This window comes from Columba livia, chromosome 1 (genome assembly GCF_036013475.1).
Source record: "Columba livia isolate bColLiv1 breed racing homer chromosome 1, bColLiv1.pat.W.v2, whole genome shotgun sequence".
In the NCBI taxonomy this organism is placed as follows: Eukaryota; Metazoa; Chordata; class Aves; order Columbiformes; family Columbidae; genus Columba; species Columba livia.
In genome coordinates, this window is record NC_088602.1 from 90,068,518 (window position 1) to 90,087,439 (window position 18,922).

Genomic DNA, 18,922 nt, shown 5'->3' on the forward strand with positions numbered 1-18,922 from the left:
TTTCACAGAAACTACCCCTTTTACCCTTATCTGTGTCTGCTTAATCTAGCAGTTTTTTAATTCCATTTGCATTTCCAATACTTCTGATCTCAGTTTGACAGATATGATAGTTCTGTCATTAATAAAAAATGCAACATAACTAGTCCAGCGTATATTCCGTTATCATTTGCAGAGCTGTCAGTTTGGTTTGTTGCACTTATCTCCCTTTCATTCTATGGTGTTGGCTGAAGTCAGACACTGAATACTTAATTAACCAAAATGATTGTGGGAGTGCACATTTTCATGATGTATATAAGGCATGAAATGTTATAAGTCAGTTTCCAAACTCCAATAGTTGGCACATATTTTGTGCAACTCTGCACTTTTAGAAACATAAAGACAACCATAGTTTCTAAGAGAGAGACAGAATGGTACCCAGGGTCATTCACTGAAGATGGACAAGACTTTTTTACTTGCTACACTCATAACAGGCAAAAGTGCTCAAGACACAGTTCTGAGCCAAGGAGACGGCTTCATCCATTTTTATCATTTTTTTTTTAAATCCGTTATCAGTGATCTGGTCCTCTGTATTATATACAGGATGAGGAGACAGAGTACAGGAAGAGGAATTGCTTCGAAGGTTCTCTCCTCCAGAACCCAGCATATCTCCGGCATTGAGAGTAAAAGGATTTGTGATGTAACATTAAATGTTCAGAACATGAGTCCAGGGAAGTGCAGAATAAGATGCTGTTCATGGCATCAGCTTCCAGCATCACAAGAGGTGCCAGCATGGGCATCCTATCACCTTGGACTCCATCAGGCTGGAAGAGTAGAGTATCTCTGCTACAGCTCAGACGCCAGGACCAGGAGAGCCCTGCTATCTCCACTGACTCTCTGCAGGGTTCAAGGAGGCTGCACATCCGAAGTCCACTCTCCCTCAAGCAGATGGTGCAAACAGACTGTCCTGGGTCTGATGTGTCCAGCTGACAGGACAGCCAGGTGTGCAACATCTCTCATGGGACATCCAACCAGAGGAGCCAGGCAGGACCAGCTCCCTTTCCAAATGTGTGTAGCCGAAAGCTATGGGCGAATGCTCAAGCTGAAACTAGTTCTTGCTGTGTGTACTGTAAATCAACAGGGGAAGGTCTGAATGATCTGCAACACACAATTTATGCTTTCACTCTCTTTTATCTTTCTAGTTCCCTAAGGTAATGCAGTAATTGCAGATAATTATTTCAGAGATTATTATCTAATTCATACTGTGAATCTACATGACAGATATTATTCATTTAGCCAACAAGCACAGCTATTTTTAATTCCTATTTAGTCTCAGTTCAGTCTTTCAAAATAGAATAGCTCACTACTGATTCCACAATTCTTTGTGCTACTGGCAATGTACGGAGAAAACTTACACGGATAAAATGCCTGTACTTAGCAAAATTATGAACATGCTTTAGCAAATTCCATCTTCAAATTAACATTAAAACTGAATGAATATGTTCCCATTAAGGCTTTGTAATTAAGAAAAAAAAGGATGAAAGTATATTCCATTTGTGACTCCTGAAAGCAGAAATAATATTATATTCATCTATGTCTTTTTTATTTCTGTTCCAGGCATTCAGATAATTTTGGATACTTTCCTCATCATCTGTCTTTTTACTTTTTTTTCTCAAAAGATGTTTATTTTGCAAAAGAGATTTTCATCTAGAACTGAAAGTACTTTAAAAAATTGTGTTACAACAGTAATTTTGACTCCAGTTCCCAGCTGATTGAGTGGGCAGTCATGCAGAAGGCTTTTGAACTTATGAATTTACTAAATATAAAAATATTTTTACATTTTTCTAATTATTTATGTGATAGCTATTTTGCATGACTCAGAAATGTATACTTAGAATTCTTAAAATGTGCCTAGCTTTTCTTTTTCTGATTACAATTTTTTCATTGCAAAATAATTCCTTCCTTCCATGGGTATAAAAGTTACCCTCAAGTTTTCCTTTATATCTCAACTGTGGAATGGTGTAAAAAATTAAAATAACCTTATACAATAAGTAAATGCAAATCTTACAAACCTATGAAAAGAGATCTATGCTATTGTTATTTGGATTTAGACTGGTCTCTTTTATATGTGGTTATAGGACTTTAAGTCACTAAATCCAAGTGCAAAGACACCTACTGGCTTCTAAAGCTTTTGATTATGCCCTGCTTAGGTCACTGACCCTTGCAGGTTCCCAAACACAAATACGTGGAAGGTGGAGGCAACGAGGGAGGGTGTGCATTCCTGAGCGCATACTAAGACATAACAATCTGCGCAGTGAGCCAGTCAAACGTTTGTTGCAGAGGGAGATAGGATACTGTCATTGCTTCTTATCGTTTACTTTCATATTTTATTCTGAAAAATCATTGGGAAGGCAAACCTTTATTCTTCTAACACAAGAATAACTTCTGGAGGACAAAAAACACTATGTGCATCTTTATAACAAGTAATCTCTAGCACCTTTAAGAGGTAACAAAATGGATAAAACCCACTTACACCAGTTTCAAGTCATGTTATAAGCTTTGTGTTTCAGGTTTTCATCTTTTGGTTTCTTTTTTTTCTTATTTGAATTTTAGCCTTTACTGATAGCTGAATGAAATTAATGTTTTGATTTTAATGAGGGAGGTCCCTGAAGCTACTGGGAGGCAATTTAAAATAACAACTTTTTGCAGCATTGATGTGTACTTGAGAATGTTATTGGAAACACTTGTTATGATTTACACAGTTTATCAATGACTACATGAAGCATTTAGTAAATAGGTATATAAGATATGAACTGGAAAAGCCACCTCAGTCTCTGCTTTCTTTAGAACACAAGTAGCACAACAGCTGAGTGGCCAGGACAACACTTTTGCCAGGCTTGACACACAGAGCAAGGTGCTTTACATTCACAGTTTACCAAATACCAAACAAAGCTTCAGTTTGGATGGGTTAAAAATTCAATACACTCTGCTCCAGTGTTGTGGTTCACTAAAATTAACAGTTTCCTGGCTTCCCACTCCACTGCACTCACATTTCCGATGCACACAAATACATATGAACCCACCCTTCTTCCCAATCTCATCTATTTACCACAGTCAGCAAAATCCTACCCAAATAAGTGGCTTGCTGGCATCTTTCCAATTCCTTGAGGGCTATATCTTGCTTGTGCAAACAAAAGCCCTGTCATCTGAAGCAAGGGGCTACAGCCCAAGAGACTGCAAGTTTCAGCAGGCAAGCCTACATCTTGGACTCTGCAAGACAGATATTTATTTTGCTGTAGCTATTCCACTCAGTATTGTAACAGCCTTACATTCTGCAGGAACAGAATTCTTGTTGCTTCACCGTTTCATTTTTCTCTTCTTCCCTGCAGTTGTTCCCTAGTCAATGCAAGTGCATACTGACCTTAGTATCTGAAGGGAGTGAGAGGTCTCTTGCTATAATTTTTGCTAATTTCCCATCTGAAGCTCAGTGAGCAAGTGCAATGGCACTGACACCTTCACATAAAAGCCATTTTCTTCAAATTGTGATGTTTGTGTCATTGATTTTGCAATCAGATGAAACAGAGGCGCTTGCCAAGGACTTCCCAGAGCCTGGCTTTCTCAGAGTTTGGCAGCCAGTGCAAAGCACATGCTCTCATCTTCCGTCCAGCCATGGGGATGATAACATCTATGTGAGGATGGGATATCAATACTGCAGGGAAAGCACTCCTTTTCTCTCTCCCCACCACTGAGGAAGCCTAGATGTTACAATGACTGAAGACAATTGACTGGATCTGAAGCACGTGGAGCTATCTGTGGTTTGTGGGAGGCAGGAATATGCTGTGCCCTCGGTGTGCCTGACATGGTTTAATGTACTAGCAGACATCTTAAGCGAAGGCTGAGCTTGAGTAACACCAGCAAAATAGCAGCATCAGGCCAAGGAAATACATGAAGGCAATATGAATCAGCTATTCTTGGACCAGTAGACACCAAAAATACTCCAGATCTGAATCATGCCATTGGGACAAACACTATTAATTAGAAAAGACATTACACCTGTTTTTAATGATACAGGCTTTTAGTATAGTCCTCATGGGAGGAAGCCTCCCCTGAAATCTGCAGCTATATACTTGGAGATGATGTGGTTCTTGTCAGAATAAGAGTGAGTCTTCTCCAGGAGAGCCAGGGGCCCCAGTAGCTCAGGAGAGCTGTTCCTGTGTTCTGCTCCAATGGCAGATGCATGGTCTATTGAGCTCTCATACCAACACTGACTCATCCTAGGCTTTCTCTACTTGTGCTATCACACCAGAAGGAAGGCTACAAGTGAACATATAGTTGGGGAAAGACAATAACATATTTCTGCAACACACTGTCCTCATTTTGCTTTTATTGTAGGCTGGAACACATCCCGTGCTAGAAAAGTAGAAAAATAAAAATATTGGCTCGATACAGACATTACAGTGATCTGGGACAAGGCTGCAGCTCTCCAGCATTCTACATTGCAATTTGAGAGAGGAGCAGAGGCACCAATAACACATTTATTCACACGTGCCTTAAAATTACTTGTAGTTTTCTTCTACCAAAATGATAAATAATTATTTTAATGCAGCACCAGTTAAGATTAAGAAAGATTAAGAAACATGGGCTGCTCTCTTGTTGTGCATGTATCACATAAGTCATAGCTTTAAAATACTACTAAATACTACTAAAATACAACTCTCATAGCCCTGGCATTGTTCAGCCTGGAGAAGAGAAGGCTCTGGGGAGACCTTAGTATACTTTCAGTACTTGAAAGGGGCCTATAAGAAAGATGGGGACAGACTTTTTACACAGGGCATGTTGCATTAGGACAAGGGGTAATGGTTTTAAACTAAAGGAGAAGAGATTCAGATTAGACATGAGGAAGAAATTTTTTCCAATGAGGGTGGTGAAACACTGGCACAGGTTACCCCCATCCCTGGAGACATTCAAGACCAGGCTGGAGAGGGCTCTGAGCAACATGATCTAGTTGAAGATGTCCCTGCTCATCGCAGGGGGTTGGACCTGTCTTCCAACCCAAAATATTCTGTGATCCCACTCAAGATTGTGAGTGTGGTGCTGCTTCACGTATCTGCAGGAATGTGTTCCTTGCTCATAAAACTATAAAGTAACTCCATCAATGTCCACTAGATAACTAAGTAAAATGAACTTACTTGTTAGAGTGAATGTGTGTTCAGTTTATAGTTGATTATGGTACATCTTGAGAGCAGAATTTGATTTTAAGTTTTTTCTAATATACTATCTGGTCAGCACCAATGCTTGCAAATCATATTTCTGGGTGATTACTTGATTTTTTACTGCAGTTATTTGATTTTTTCTACATCTGGATGGGATATTGACACATTATTTTCTTTGCAATGTATATTCTTCTTTTTCCATAGATAAATAATTTAAAGAAAAATTTTGTGTGTTTTTTATTTTTTATTTATTTGTCAGTTAGATATTTTTGTAACTTGAAACAGTGTTTCACAGTACATCTTTGGCTTTCATTGTCTGATAAAATGTTCAAGTTATTCTTCTTGTGCAAACAACAATTCAGTTAAGGTTTTGCAGCCACATGGGCATTTTTTTTCCTCTAAACAACAGAGTCAAACAAGTAAGGACATGTTGGGGATGTACTGACAAGAAATATAAACAACTCCTTTTCTCATCAGTTACATAAAGGCTTCTTGTTATTTTATATTGCCATTTAATATTTGTTTTCAACTTTATGTTAACTTTGCTTATCAGTGCACAAGCTTTTAAATGAATTCATTCTTCAGCTCATAATTTACTCACTGGAATTTGCAAGTAGTGGTAAATTGGCATGAAAAATTTGCGATAGCATCCACATATGTTCTTTGTCTCTTCATATGAGTTCAACAGCATTTGTACACATGGTATTTGGAAGAGATAAATTTTACCTAATGTTTTGTTTTAGTTAGCTTCTTGAATTTCTCTTATGGTTTATGGGATGCTGCTCTCTATAAAGCATGCACCAAGAAGTAGCAATGAAATTACATAAGAGTGTCTAAAAGAAGTAAAACTGAATTTAGTATTCACTAAAAGAAACATTTCCTATAGTTCATGTTTTTTCCTGTGGTACTTTTCATAAATATTCCTAGGCCAAGATTTTAACTCTGGGAAACTTGAGGTTATTCTGAAATTTGCATTTGTGCTTTCAGGCAAGTAACTTTATTGAGTCTTGGGTTTTGTGTGCTTAATAGTTTTGGAAGTTAATTCACTTTTTAGATTATCCAGGCATGGACTGAAAGACTTTAAACTCATACTACCTTTTTTCTTGAGCTCTGTGTATTCTGTAGGCTAAAGAACATCCTTCAGTTCCCCATATATGACAGTGCTTACTGCCATTATTTCAAAAAGTCACCCACAAAATCAAAACAATACAAAACAAGAATTCTGGTTACATTTTAAACCATTAACTGTGTAAGTTACTATAAACAACATACATTAGGCTGAGTTTGTTTGACTTTTGTTTACAAAGCAGTGGCCCCCCACACTTTTACATAAAACAAAAAGAACAATTACGTGAAGAAAGGTCGTCAGTCTGAAAGATGAGAAGATACATTCTAGAAATAAAGATCTGCAACTTTCTGAAACATTCTCAGGCTTTCCCCGCAAAACAGACATTTCATCGAAACAGAAAACTCTGAAAATCATGGTGGTTTCTAGGAGTTTTGAGAAGTTCATCTCTTCCCCTAAAGTTTGACGCTTAGCCTGCTCACAATTACGTTTCCTTTCTACCTACAACCATAGGCAAAGCCAACGCCTTTAAAACCTATGCAACCTACATGTAAACAATAACCTATATGTATTATAAAAACATTCCATTATGAGGAACAGAGAGTTTTAAAATGGATAAAGTGTTTAGAAAATATTTAGTCTCTAAGTTCTTTTTATTATCAATGAACAGAGTGAGATTTTTTTCAGAGCACTGTCAGATACATTCCTGTATCACCTCTGCTTTCAAAGTAGCTTCTCTCTCTCCACTGTCTCCACTTCCCTGCTTAATACTGAAATGTTGAAAGATTTCATTTTCTTTCCACTTTAGAATAGAAATAAATTGTGAAACCTCTAAATCCCTCATAAGTGGAACTGTTGTTTCAGGACTTTCCCAAGAGTTCAAATGTTTACAAATATCTTATCCAGTGGTTTCGGATGTCTTAACCTTGGGCTAGAAACTTCAGGAACACACATTTTCCCACTCGTTCTCTCAGTTCTCCTGAATATCTTCTCATTCTTCTATTTGCCTTCAGATAAGAAAAAGGTAAAGTTAAGTTTGATTTCAGTTAAGAGGTGACTTCAATATTTTTTCACCAAAAAAAAAAAAAATTGGGTAGTTTCTTCATTTGGCCTAAAGTGGTTGTTCTAATTCTTAAGTGGTGAGGCTGATAAGAACAGAAACAGAACAAGTTGGTGGATATAAGTGCCTCAATCTCTGTAGGTTTCTAGGAGAAAGACATATTCTAGTGCAAGTTTATGAGTATAGCCATGGAAGCTGATCAAGAGGAACTAGGATGTCTCTCTCTTATTCTGCCACTTTACATTTCAAAATTATGCACAAACAGCCTCACAAAACCAAAGTGTATCAGAGTAGAACACGTTCAAAGAGAATGCCCAAATCCAGTGTAAAAAATCCAGCATATATAATTTAATCGCAACTCTCTAGTATCACAATGCCAGTATCAGACATAGAGCCAGATGATTAATAATGAAGATTTGGGGGTATGGGAAAAGTCATTCTGTATTTTCCAAGATTCATGTAGACATTTTTAAACAGAAAATGCAGTGAGTTTTCATGTTTCACAAACTTCTGTCTTTAACTTAACATGATATTTTTTTTCTAAACTGACTTGTTTCCAAAAGCACCCTAGGTAATCTGGGCAACAGCTCACTCCCTTAGTACCCAGAAATTCGAAGAGCAGATGAAAAGCCTTACACATGATTTTGGTTGAAGAACTCAAAACATTTAGGAAACTCCCAGCTGTGTGGTGACAATACAGCCAGATTACTAGTAGTGGCTCAGGGAATCCCACTGAGTATATGGCCTACTAATTTCAAGAGTGAAGTGAGAAGACGCTAAAGCATTAACAGCTGCATTGGTAATTCAATGTCTTGTTAATACCCCAGTTCCTGATGTGCACAGTGCATGTGTGTATGTGTGCATATGTATCTAATTAGGTATCTCTCTCTGTATAAATATATATATACACATACACACACACACAAACAAAAGCCAGCCAAACAAAAACCCCCACATACAAAAATATACTATGTTTCTGTACACAAATATCTGTTAAATATTTTAATTAAAAAAAAAAGTTTTTCTAGTCCTACTTGACACTACTGACAACAAATACTCTAACAGATATTATATTACACTATATATTGGACCATGTTTTATAACTATTAGACCAACTCTGGTTAAATATTTGAGCCAGAAACAACCACTGGTTTTGTTTTACACAGTTTTGCTTTTGATTTTAGGGAGCTCTTTGGGATAGGAATCATGTCATCTTCTATGTTTTATTTCAGTACAAATATTTCTGAGCACAAGGCCAAATTTTAAACAAATGCAGGGCTCAAGTATTCCTTTGGACGGCATGATTTTGTGGCTGATGTTAGCACACACACACCCAAGCAGCAGGACCTACAGTGATATAAAGACTGAGCCCTTCTAGGACATTCTGTCTCTCTATTTGACTAGTGCTGGGGTTTAAAAAGACTCAAGCATGCTAAATAATCAGGTGCATGGCTCTTGCTTCCTTCACCTGCAAATAAAATCTAGCCTCTTATTTATTTCGGGATAGGCAAAGAACAAGCACATGGCCATCAATTTCCATGGCCTACCCAACAAGTACTAACTCATCAACTTCTGCACCTCATCAGCTTGCAACCTCTTGTCCCCTGTCTAACATAAGTGATTTCTGGAGTATTGTGTAGACTATATTCTCAATTTAAATAATTGCTGATTGTGTGGGGGCTCTCTTTTTTCTTTTTTCCAGCCAAGGCGAATCACTCTCTGCGACTTAATCTGTCAAGGACTCACACACAAGAAAAATAAGATAGAACTAAGTATAATATAATGCAGCCACAAGGGGTTCCAGATGTTTTTATTCACCAGTTCAAACGATAGCATTTTATGTGTGTTTTCTCAGATGCTTCGTACAGATAAATCACTGTATTTAATTATTGTGATAAATTGCTAATTGAGTGGTACCGTTTGTTTTACATGCAACAATAACACACGTAGGATACTCATGCAGCAAGGCGCATGGTTAACTTCTCATCTAACTGCATCATACAACACAAGAATTTTGAAAAAAACACTTATTTGGGGGTGTTCATATTCATAACATACCCTATGGCAAAATGTTTCAGATTTTCTTAGTGTGATAGGAGCTCTTGAAGAAGGTTGGGTGTTACTGAAAGGACATGGAAGGTAGGCACACAAGATCAGAGCTTATCGCTTGTGTTGATGCATTTTTTTAATGACTTAAAGACAGAAAGGTGCTGAAACTAATATAGATCTTTCACATGACCCACTTTGGAAGTAAATCAAAAGAACATTTCTTGCTTTCAGTGTACAAATAGTTACATTTTTGTATTTGACTTATAGACTATACAAAGCACTTATACTGCTTGTCTTTCTAGTTGAGACTTAATTCCCAGTTTTAATAATCCAGAGTTGAAAACATAATGCTTTACATGAACATCTGGTGACAGTGACTAGAAAGAAATGAGGAGAAAATGAAAAAGCACATGAAACTTAGAGCACATGGAAAACCTACTGAATAACATTTCTTTTAAAATTTAATTTTGCTTTGTGCTGAAAGAAACCAAGAGGTATTCTCTAGCTGTAAACAACTGGGATTCCAAAATAGCAAAGATGTCCTGAATTTGGTATGTGTTTTTAGTAGAAGGCCATGTTTATAGGGCAATCTGCCATTTAGGCATTCTTATAGCCCTGTTGTTAAATTCCTACCAGACTTCACCCATAAGTGTCACATTTACCTTGTTCACTTCAGCAGGAATGTATGACCTTCTTTCCAGCATTTTGTAGACAACCATGATGAGTCCCCAGTAAAAGGAAAACATTGCATTCAGGGTTTTAGGTTTTGTTGATTAAGGCATTATTCCTGGTAAATCATATTCCATCCCTTTCAGAGGGTGCTACAGAATCTCTAGATATAAGACACGTTTACAGCTTCTTTGGGCAGTAGGTGAACTCCTTGCAGTGAATTTGTTATTTGGCTAAATACATGTTGGGCTATCAAATTCTTCTTTTTCTCTCTAGAATGCTACAAACACACTGACAAACAACAGATGATTGCATTTTGGCAGCAAATTAAAGAAAAATAATTAACATGGGCTTTGTAGCATCCAAGGAGTCTTCATGCAACTGAAACCTGAAACTCTCCACATCTCAGTATCACGTTGCTGCAAAAAAAAAAAAAAAGTATTGCTTTAGAGCACTGACAAATACCCAAGAGTACATAGAGACAAAAATGACTAATGGAGTACATTGCTAGCACATTAACCACAAAAGAAGTCACAGTCAACATCAAAGCTCCTACAGCAACTGTAATGATTATCTCTATTTTTAGAAAATCTAGAGGCCCCAAATCAGACTTCATAGTTTTGATAGCTATTATACAGAGATTGTTCAGTCCAGCTGCAGTGTGAAAATATGGAAGAAAGCTGTAGATTACTCCTATTTTATAAGTCAGAATTTGCTCGCAAGGAGACCAAGATGTACACTTGTGGTCTGTTTCACAAAACTGTGAACCAAATTGAAAACCAAGTTCCTCGCTACGATTGCATGATAAACAAATGTCATCTTACTGTGTCCACACTTCTAGTTCATATGAATTTGCTCAGCCTGTAGGTCAAAGTGACCAGACACATAAGACTGCATTAATGTAGGACTGATCCAAGAATACTGAGACATCTCTGTCACAGGTGTCACTCCATGAAACTCAAGCCCTCCAGGCTATACCTTGTAAGTATATGTCAGTTTAAACATTCATTTTCCTTTTCCTTTACCTTTCACATTGGGTCTGTTTCATTATATACATGTGTAAGAGAGAAAAGCAAAATTTTAGCTCTTTTGTTTATACAATGGTGATGTTGAACAATTTGTGCAAATCCTTCCCAACTACTGATTTTGCTTGTTATATTTTTTCTTGACTTATCAGCCTGGGCACCTCTTTATACAGACTGTCACTGCAATTAGTTTTTCTAATAATTAAATGAATGACTAACAAATTTTAAATGTGATTCAATTCTCTAAAACTGCTGTACTTTGAGACAAGATTCTCACAAACTTAAATAGTGCATTTCCAGCTGCATAAGCTGCCAACATTTCAATAGCATTATCCATTAGTAAGAATAAGGTAGTCTTCATCAGTTTTGTGCATTTCAATTACAGAATTAGACTGTGCTTCCTCAGCTATCAACTCATAAAACTTCCATTTGAAACAAGCTGTTTCCGTAACTATTAAAGCAGAACAGTATATTTTATCCATTATGATGGCAATGATGTACTTTTTGGTGCATTGAAGTGAGCCAGTTCAACACATGATGGCCTGAGCCACCTATCAGTTCTCAAAGAGTGAAGCTGCACAGCTAATTAAGCTCATAGGCATGTAGTCAATGGTTATACACACTGTATATTTTTCATGGTTAATAAAGACCTCAAAGTAAATACCAGAAATCAATCACTTTAAATTAATCTCAAAAAAAAATGACAAGAGAATAATATTTTGTGTTGTTTCAACAGTAGCATGACGTACTAAAATTTCAACTTAGTTTCAGTCTCTTAGTGTAAATAGCACATAACACATTAACATAACTCTATTTTCTCCTGACATAAATTAAAAAACATCAATCTTGCCTGACAAAATTACATGATTTGGTTCTACAATCCTCTTTTTTTTTCTGCTTTATTTTTTAAATCACTATTAAAAACTGTAGATAAATTAGTGGCAGTTTATGGCTTGGTATTCACAAAGACCATACTCAGAAAAGCCATTTTTTTGGTATTACATATTTCTTCTGTATTAACAATCAAACTTTTACTGCTGGTTGGGTTTATCTAAAGCTATTTTTAAAATATTTTTCCTCCTATTTATGAAAAAAATGATGCTATTGTTGGCCAGAACATTTGGTGGTAAGATACATGCTCACATCATCATAAAATATATGACTGGTAGATTATGTGCTAGTGAAAGAAAATAAGGTGTTTAAGTATAAAATTTAACTGTTGAGTGTTGCAAGAAGCAATGAGATGATAATAATATTTTAAATTAAAGGAGTTTGGGATCACTGATTAGGCCTTTACTGTTACATTGACAGAAGGATCACGCTTCCCCTTTTAATACTTTGTTTAATACTTTGTCATTGGGAAATTACAGAAAACAATTAGTATCAAGAAATGCCTGTTTATAAGATTTTGACTGCATTTCTATAGTTAGTCATCATCACTTCACTGACAAGGTGTATTTATAAACTGGCACACTGGTGTCCTCACTGTCAACTAAAACAAACAGCAGAAAAGGCAGAAAACCAACTAAAGGAAAGAAAGAAAAAAAAAAACCCAACATACTAAGCACTTTTTCTACAACTCAGAAAAAGGAGGCCTGACAAAACTGAAAAATAAGTTTCATAAGGTTGCATTAAAAGTACTTGAAATATCCTGGTTAAATGTACTGATATATCTTAAGGCATATGTAACTGGTTAAACTTATTTGCTCTCTGGAGGATGGGAGCCTGCAAAGAGCCCAGCATAGCCCTTCACAACAGGTGGGACCTCTTGCAGACTTCTGGATTTTCTTGCCTGACAGCACTTTGAAGCTCTGCACCCTGGCAGTTCACAGACAGACAGGACATTGGCTGAGGGCAGAGCTGTGCCACCAGCTGCATGCAGCAGAGAGAGCTGGAAAGGCACGAAGCTGTTCCCAGCACCCTTGCACCATCATCAACACCCCTGCACCACCACCCCAATGGACTCATCTCCACTCAGCCATACTCCCTCCCCTACCCAACCACAATTAGCCACAGCTCAGTAAGTCACACTAGCCGATACAGCTTAAACATTAACAGCAGTCCATGTCTCACATCACACTACTCCATTTTTAACCCAGTTTCCCCACTACACACATACACACACTCTCGGTCTCTCTTTTTCTGTGGGTATGACATTAGCCACTTTCAGACATACTGTGCACTACAAGAAACACACAGTTTATAATGCTGACAAGGACAATTTGTCACTTGTTCAAGTCTGTCCATGTAAAGTTGCCAGAAGTTTAACAAAACGTTATGTATTCATTTGAACTCCGTGTTCCTCCAGCCTTTGTTGGACAAAAAACATGACCAATACTACGTGTTCCAGCTGCAGGGATTTTTATTCTCAAAATATATGGGAGGATGACTAAAGTGTTAGCTATACACAGCACAGAGAACTTAACAAAGAAGATTGCAGATTCTCCATGTTTAATAAAACAAGACAGCACAGATAATTTATGGCAGCTCTGAATTGTAAGCACAACACATTGAAAGGTAAGGCTGTCTAAAAGTGTCAGCCACTTCCCACACACTATTCCCCCCTGGCATAGACAAAGTTACTTCCAACAGGAACAGGCATTTCTGTGCATCCTGGTTTTCTTCATATCTTCCACTTCCTGGGCCTCAGACCTCAACAGTACATCCTTAATATTAGCCCATAACATTAACCATTAGTTCGTAAGCCCATCAGTACAAAAAATATCTGCTTAAACATCTGCTTAAGTATCATTATTAAAAAATAAAAGATTACTTGGGAACATACATAGTTACTTTCTGAAGTAAAGGCCAGAGATTGTAACCTCAGAGAACTGGAGAGTTTTATTTCTTCCATTAAAGTTAAAGGAAGGATGAGAAAAAGGAATTCAAGGTACTATAAATCAAATAAGCTAATCCAGTGTAGTTTCAGCTTCCCTTCTCCCCTGTTCTCCTGCCCCCCAGTTTTGAAGTCTCAAGAATGGGATGAGAGCTCTCTGAAAGCTTTGGTTTATCTGGCAAGCAATGCAATTAATGTGATGTATGAGGTGCCACAGGACCATTCAGATGTCTGCAGCAACATATTTAGGAGCTGTGAAGTTCCAGTAGCTATTTTGTATTTTTTTCATTTTTATGTTACGCATTTTGCTGCTACACACTGGTGTCTGTACAACATTTTTATTGCATCTACAGTTTATTACACTGATACTTCATTACCTTTAACACATTTACTTCTTGCAGAGTTCTGGGAGTTTGTGGTCAGTGCAGTTACTCCTCCCTGCCTGAAACAGTCTCTTCAGCTGCTATAAATCCTGGATCTGGCAAGCAATGTGGCTAGCAAATAATCTCTTCTTTAATGAGAAAGATGACAAATGGAAGGAGAGTCACAAGAGCTACAGGGAGATGCATCTTCTAAATATGCACTAAAAAAGCTGGGATACCTCCAGGTGATTTTTGTACTTCCTAAGCTAATGGATAACCAACTGACTGGAAAGAACTGGGCATAATGACTGGAATAAACTACCACAGCCCGGTTTCCAAATCCCCGCCTGCCCTTCGGCTGCCAGCAGTAGCACTGCTTGCTTTAGTTCATAAAGACCTGGGAGCTGCACTCTCCCTCCCACACCCGTCCCCCTGCTCCTGCAGGAACAGCACGTCTGCAAGGAGATGTTCAAAAGGCAGGGTGGAGATTCCCCATTTCTGGTGACTCGCTTACTCACTGAATAAAGGCTACAACAGTCACCTCTACACAAATGTCTAGTTTCGGACCAATGTTATAAAGTGTTTCAAGGACGATTAAGTAGTGCTCAGACACTCTGTAGTCTTTTTATTAACAATGAGATATGATGGCAACTACCAGTTTTGAATGTAACCACCCTCAGTCAAAAATTGGTGACCTTTTTTCTGCCTTACTTTCCACTCCTCAGTAAGCCTTGCTATGGTCTAGCACACTGAGGAAATCATGGCCAGGTGGGATGTAGTATCCATGCTTGAAAGCCTTGTGGAAAGCAAAAGGCTTCTGTCCAAGACACAGAAGAGATCACAGGCATCAATGTTTTCTGTCATCTCCATGGATTCAGGGGGAGTGGAACATCAGAGTCAGAGATTCGAATATTCAGGCCTTTTCAGATTACTTGGTGATAGCACATCTCTACAACAATTCCTGCTGTCTAAGCTTTGGCGATTCATCTAAACGCAAAGCAGCAGAGAACAAGGAGTCTTTGTTACAGCAACAAAAAGACAGCATAACTTCTCTGCAGCTGAGCCATGACAGGCAGGAACAAGAACAAGTCCTCTCAGACAACTGCTTACAGTTTACCCTTTGCAGCCTGATCCAGTTTATTCTGACATGACAGCTTTCACCCTAACGGCACCTGGTAGAAATATAACAGGATATATTCAGAGATATAGGGATGGCGAACAGAAAGAAAAAGAGTTCTCAAGATTCTAAGAAGAAAATCCTACTTGCATATGGCATATCAGTGGAGCTCCTAAAATAGGAAAAGATTTTAATGAACTTTGAACATCTATCTCCTTCCAGCATTACGGAAAAAAAATGTCATTCATTCTACAGTCCCTATCACAGCCAAGTATATCCAGCACTGGAAAAAAAATCTGTAGAAAGGTACAAAATCAAAGCAATTGAATTTCCAGGTCTCACAGTTATCACAATATTTTCTCAAATATTTCTCTCTGATAAGCAAAAGAGATATAGTTCAAACAGGAACTGCTTCTAAAAAAGCAGAGAAGCCAATACTATTAATTCAAACCATAGCAGAGGTGAATTTCATATTAAAAGTAGTTCCCATCCCCTAAAGTTGCTTTTTTCAGTGAATTATAGCATTTTTAGTATAGAAAATTGTATCCCAAATAATGGTTTGAATACCACCTCCTCAGACTAACAGCTGCGTGTTGCCTAACACTGCTGAGCTCTGATCTGAAGGCACAGACCTGTGCCTCGTCACACAATTTACAGTAACTCTCACTTCTCAGAATTACTGGTGAAGCATTTACTGGCTTAGATTATTCTGAGTTTTATCATAATGCAAGATTTAAAGAATAAAACAACTGCAAGCCAGGACCCCAGAAGGGTCCTCTAAGTGGCAGAAGGAACCGCAATAAATGAACATTCCTTTAAGCAAGAGCAATTAGCTTTCTTTCCCCTGAGCCAGAGGCTTATATCTGCCTGTGAGCCAGAAGACTCACTCCAGAGACTTTAAAGAATGGAGGATAAATTGCTGTGAATGGAGTTCTCTGGAGGAAACCCTACTAGTTTCATCACTGGACTGAACAATGAGACTTGGCTATGCTGGCCACACAGCAGAGACATGGGGCCGTTTGTCATTGTCACCTTCAGCCATTCCTGCTGATTCATTGTCTCCCACAGCCAGGAATCCAGAGTGCCTGACACTGGTGCTTCACATACCAGTACAGCTTTGCATGGGTCTGCTAGTCACGCAGACATGCTGTGAGATCCACGCTTTGACTGCTCGTGAGCGACACAGAAGTCACAGGTTGTCTCTGGTTTAAAAAAGTTATTCCTGTAAAAATGTTAACAACATTTAAACACTTGCATAGGTCCTTCAGGAAATGGCTTAAAAAAATACCAGTGGGTAGTGTGCAGAGAGCACAAAAAGAATGTCATGTTTGACACATACCGCATTATATGCCACCTGTCTACCTAGATGTGGAAGGTGTCTGGGCATAGAGTTTAAACCTGTTACAACAGTACCAAAAAAGTATCAAAATCACAAAACAGTGCATATTTTTATAACAGCACAATATTTTCTGACTTTTTCTTCATGTAGTATGTTTCAAATACGCCCTGGTGAGAGTAGTATTTAATAAATGAGAACAAAACAATATATTGTGGAACTTCTGATGGTTTCTATTAATTTCTGAGTGCTATAATTCTCTCCTATAGACCTGTTTCCTACTTTCTAGTACAGTCTCTTTGGCTCATATACTCTTCAGAGTACAACAGCACAAAGAACATTTAGAAATACGAAAAAGCAAAAAATTATAAGTTGCTAAAACAAATAATTTTTTCTATACACAGTCTGTGAAACTAAGTGTTGAAAGACAATACAAAAACTAAGAGGTTATTGGATGTAAAAAATGATATTGATAAAGTATGAAATTTCAAAAAGAATATTGAATAAATTATTGTATTACAGAACGTGAATCACTCTGTATCTCATGATAGGACATAGAAAATATGTTAAATGGGCTGTTGCTGAGCTGGGCAAAACAGGAGGATTTAAGGCTGCTTTACAAGCAGCGATGCCCTGAAAAGCCAGGCTGTTTCTTGTTGTTGCTTCCACTGCTGAAGTGGATGGGGTACATGGGTTGACTCAAAGGACCTTCCAGAAGCCAAAGCCCTGGCTCCAGCTCCCAGGGCAGAAAGATGGAAACTGGGCAAAAAGACTGTAACCCAACATTGGTGCAATATTTCTTCTGTGCTCGTCTGTGATGGGTGGCATTGATGATCACTGCTGAAGGAAGGATTCTGGAGAATGATACTTTGCCATGTTATCAGGATACTAATAATAGCAATCCCTTCCTTCCTGAAGGCTACTTAAGAATTTCAGTTTCTTACACAGCCATTCCTGACAGACAGTTCATCCCAATATCCACACTCAGTTTATCGTTCATACAATTTTTCTCAAGAAACACAAGTGACATATGAATTACCTCCTGTCTGGACAAATAACATGACAGACTTGTCCTCAGCAGCAGTGACAGTAGGGGCTGCCTGAGAGGTGGCAATGGCAGCAAGTAAAAAGGGAACATACATAATGAATGCGTGGCATATAGGGTATGGAGAACATCTGGCAGGAGGAGATAATGGGGCCTGGCATAAGGGAGGGAGAAACCCCGAGGCAGAAGAAATAGAGGGGAGAAAAGGGTAGGGTAGGGAAGTAAAAAGGGAAAGAGGAAGACTCAAAACCTTCAAAAGAAAGAGTGAAAACAGAGTAAAGGAAGAAATATGCTCTATTTGGACCCTCTGTCATGTGTTTGCAATCTGCAGCTGATACTAATGCACACTGCAAAAGAGGTGCACGCAGTTATGAGAAACCTGACTGAAGAGCTGTCAACACCTAACCCCTACGGCCCATCTGCTCCAGCACCAGTGGCAGCAACATGAACCAGCCTGTTCCACTGCCATCCTTTTGTTTTGTTTCGTTTTGTTTTCTGTTATGTACAAATTTCTATATCCTATGTAAACAATTAATAAATGACATTACAGCCATCTAAATGAAGCATTTTTTTTCTTGTCAGAGTTCTGGAGACATCACTTGGTGCAACTTCAGTGAAAATAAGACCATAAGAATTTGGATGTTATTAACACCAAATAAGAACTGAACAAATAGCAGAGAATGACAACTTACTATTCTAATCAATAGGGTTAAATTACTATGCTTCTCTGAACTGTTAACAGCTGAAGAAAACTTAACAAGTATGAACAGGGATAATATGCTGTGCAACACAGTATTGACTACTTCAGCCTCTTCCAGTCACCCAGAATTTTAAACTATGTTTTATGCTTCCTTAAGCTGCCAAATCTTTTTCATCAATGAGTACAAAGGCAGGCTGAATTTTCAGACTATATCTGGAGAATTCTAGAAAACCACAACAAGTCCATCAGATATTTAGTTCCTACCACTGCCATAAAAGTACATCCATCTTTATAAATGGTTTGGAAAACAAAACAAAACAAAAAAAAATCATCAATTGATGTGCAGTCTCAAATATATTTAAACAACAGCCAGGAAAATTAGTAGACAATAGGACATCTTGTATTGCAGGTTTGCGTTCCATATACTTTTGTGCCCTAACTGATTTTTGTCCAGTTCTGATTGCTTTC